At 40.9% G+C, this 3,930-nt stretch overlaps 1 long non-coding RNA gene across 1 annotated transcript; it reads left to right on the top strand.

Moving 5' to 3' along the window:
• The first annotated feature begins 1,878 nt into the window (after positions 1–1,878).
• On the top strand, positions 1,879–3,020 carry LOC145703103 (uncharacterized). The gene is made up of 3 exons (XR_014134351.1): positions 1,879–1,930; positions 2,528–2,638; positions 2,888–3,020. It is a non-coding gene; the product is annotated as an uncharacterized LOC145703103 (long non-coding RNA).
• Positions 3,021–3,930: the final 910 nt, after the last annotated feature.

Raw genomic sequence — 3,930 nt, 5'->3', positions numbered from 1 at the left:
ATTCGATCAGAGCAATATCCGATATGTCTGCAAGGTACGGTTTCTAGCGGCCTCTAGACCCTTATTTTTACTCTCAAGGTTGGACTGTGCCCTCTGATGATCCAAGGCTCGTGCCCATCCGTCAATTCCTGCCCCGAATCGCCGCCAGAAATGCCGCCAATCGGAAATTTCGAGGAAAAGCTTTATCATCTGAAAAAACACCGTTATGCATAATTCGCGACAGGTTTTTTAGTTATCTTGAAGGGGACCCTAATTTATGACGAAATTCAAGATGCGACAGGTGGAAAACAACACTTGATAAAGCTTTGTGAAAGAGGAAGAGATTTAGAAAACGTGGTTATTTGGGACTCAATCGACCTCACTCAGGAACGGAATGAAAAGAAAGAGGGTTGAAAAATCAGAGGGGGTTCAGAAGAACTCAGAAGGAAAGCCGCGCAGCGGCTTTTACTAAACGAAGCCGCAAAGCGGCTTCGCCAGAATTTTTCTTGAAAGGCTGAAGAGAAAATGTTGCGAAGCCGCCCGCGGCTTCGTTTTGAAAAGCCGCTACGCGGCTTTTCATTTAATCTTCTCAGAGCTTGGCTCAGGTTTATGAGGACCAGTCAAGGGGGTTTTCAACTGTCAATTGAGGAGAGAAACCGTTGTTTATTCCCATCAAAAGTCGCTGACCCCGAATACAAACCCTTCGGCGGTTTCGTCAAAAATGCAAAAACATCGTTTGCCCACGAGTCTGAGCAGGAACTTACGAAATCTGCCAAGTTCGACTTTTACCTCCACAAGGAGGAGCTGGTGTATAAGAATGTGGTCGTCAACGCGAGCACGAACGAGACTGACCTCGTGCGCGTTTATCCAGAAACATTCGATGACATTATGCTTGGCATCGCGCGCCATTTGTACAAAACAGGTACGCGAAGCTTTTTGATCAAATAAGGAGCCTTTTTGAACTCGACGCGTTTTTACTTGTAAAGAAAACGAACGTCCCGGAAGTCGGGAAAGAGCTGGACTTCCTGTAATTTGTGTCCATAATACGATTTGATCGGGGTTCTGAGAAAGATGGACTAGCTTGGTATTGAGGGCAGCAGTTTTAGACAGGATTTATGATCTGATTTCGGAACGAGATCTAAAAAGACTGAAAAATGATGATTCTGGAAGATTTATCTGATCCCAGATTTCATCATGGTCTTAGTCTAAGCTAAGTCTAAATCTTATTCTTAATCTTAGTCTTAGTCTAAGTCTTAGTCTTAGTTTCAGTCTTAGTCTTAGTCTTAGTCTTGGTCTTAGTCTTAGTCTTAGTCTTAGTCTTAGTCTTAGTCTGAGTCTTAGTCTTAGTCTCAGTCTTAGTCTTAGTCTTAGTCTTAGTCTGAGTCTTAGTCTTAGTCTTAGTCTTAGTCTTAGTCTTAGTCTTAGTCTTAGTCTTAGTCTTAGTCTTAGTCTTAGTCTTAGTCTTAGTCTTAGTTTTAGTCTCAGTCTTAGTCTTAGTCTTAGTCTTATTCTTAGTCTTAGTCTTAGTCTTAGTCTAATTTTCGTCTAGAGATTTCTTTTTAATATTTTTTCTGAGAATTTGTAAGCATTGGAAATAGTTTTGATGTTCACGAAACCGACCCCTAACCCAATTGTTTTTTCCTAGGAGTGCGAATTCCACAGCTGATCGAAATGAAGATTGTGGCATCTGGAGACGTGTTGACAACTCAGCCGGATTTTGAGGAGATGAGCGGTTTCCACGAGCACTCGCGCGAACGCTGGCAGCGGAAGTCGGAGACTCCAAAGGAATGTTTCGCCTAAGAGCCCTTCTTCTAGTATTTTGGACTACTTGAGTTAATTTATGAACCCTTGGGGGCTTGTAAATATTTAAATGGAGGGGGCATTTAGGGAAGACTGCGGAAGGATTATCGGAGAAGGATCAACAGGGTCATCAAGCTTGCTAAAAGAAGAGGTAAATAAATTTTCATCCACAGGTGGCGCTGGCTTATTTTTGGCCAATAGAAGGGCAGGAAAATTTTTTTGAGTTATCGTTTTTTCAGAACAAGGGTGGGTTAGGGTTAGGGTGCCCTGTGATTGGCTGACGCATCAAAAACTGGTATCTGATTGGCTGAAGCAACCCCTCATCCTCCCTTTTTTCTCGACGGTTTTGACGCAACCCTTATCTCAAATAACTTGTAATAGAAAATCTCTCTAAAAAATAGAGTGCTTCAGATAGCCATTTTGATGACCAAATGGCTGCTATCGGTTAAGGTGCCCCTTGTTATGGATATTTACCGATACATCATGCGGAAATTGGAATGTCTTGATGAAGGGTATCTCAAGTGGACACGATAAATCCACACTCGGTTGGGCGCCTTAATGATAATAAAGTGGACTTTGTATATTAACTACGAGCCAATTTCCCGTCCCCATATTTGTTTTGCCGCCAATTTTGGGGGCGATAAAACGACGTGTAATCTCATCTTTTCCCTCCTTGTTTCCGAAAGTTTTTTTTTTCACTTTCGCGGCTTTTTCCGAGATCATCCTCCTTATCTCAGCCGTATTTTAGAACTGGGAAGCTTGAAACCACACAAAGCTTATCGAAAATTCGCTGGACTACTCGGAGCTCCAACAAAGCCCACGCCGACGGAGAAGCCCATTCAATTACAATTACAAACAGGTTCGCTTAAAAATGACTAAAATTCAGAAATTCGAAAAGAGAGCAAAGATTCTTTCTCGCGCATTTTGTTGGTGATGTAATCATGAAATGGAAAAATGATATAACTTTCTTACTCGCGCTTGAGATAATTTTTATGTAACCTCGGCTGGAATTCAGTCGAATGGAAAGAGATTTCATATGAAGTGTGAATCAATATTCTTATTTGATTCTAACGTAACCTTATAATACCAGCTATAATCTTGCTTCTAGAACGAGAAATTGTCTACGAAGACGAGCGGGAGTATGATGAAGAAGAGGAAGAAGAGGAAGAGTATGAAGAAGAAAAATAAATGATCTCATCCCGTTCCGTCAGCTTTTCACTGCCTCCTGTAAATATAACTTTATTGCGCATTTTCAATCTGGACAAAAATGATTTTAACATAGACAAGTGGACATAAATTATCTCCCATAAAAACAGTCCTGTCAGTCTTGAGTTACAATTCAAATACTAAAATGAAGCCGTGTTTTGGAACTCAAGCCATTCAACATTAATTTTTACATAATTCATTTGTGCGTAAGCTTACTAACAATTTAAGCTTAAGGATCTCCCCAAGAATGATCAAAGCAGATACTGGTGTTTCAAAATTCGGCATTTGTGTGAAGAAATCAGCTCACAATAAAAATTTCCTCATGGAAAGTTTAAATTGTAAATTTTTCGTAGAGATTAATCCAATATCAAGGCAGATCAAGATGAGACCGAAAAATGTTGAGAAAGCCCCCGATTTCCCTTCTCTCGTGAATATTATTCCCCAAATCCACGGTAAAACGCGTCTCTTATATAAAACCTGGCAATGATCAATTTGATTTCATAAACTTTTATTCGTCTCCTCTTTCGATTGATGATATAAGAATTCATCGAGAAAAGCGAATCGTTACAACGCGTTTCGTAACATTCCATAACGCGTTCTATAAAATCGAGTCGATTTTAAACTCAAATCATCAGACCGAATCTCAAAGCACGATTCAAATCAAAAATGACCCAAATGTCCTCCTCCTCAACTTCTTCTTTCCACCTCTCCAGCATCAAAAACTCGACCCGGCCGCTGAAATGCCGACTTTGCTGGCGACGCTTCAAGTACTCGACCTGCTTGAATGATCACATGAACAAGGACCATAAAGACACAATCATGCTCCTTCTCTCTCTCAAACAAGCTCAAGAACGAGCAAGAAAGCAGCAAGAAATGCGAGCCCAGCTGCTCTCTTTGATCCGCGAAAAGCCACAAATCAACCGAAACCCCGTCAGAATTTCTGTT

Source organism: Oikopleura dioica, chromosome PAR (assembly GCF_907165135.1).
Source record: "Oikopleura dioica chromosome PAR, OKI2018_I68_1.0, whole genome shotgun sequence".
Taxonomy (NCBI): domain Eukaryota; kingdom Metazoa; phylum Chordata; class Appendicularia; order Copelata; family Oikopleuridae; genus Oikopleura; species Oikopleura dioica.
This window is presented reverse-complemented; position numbering and strand designations above follow the sequence as displayed.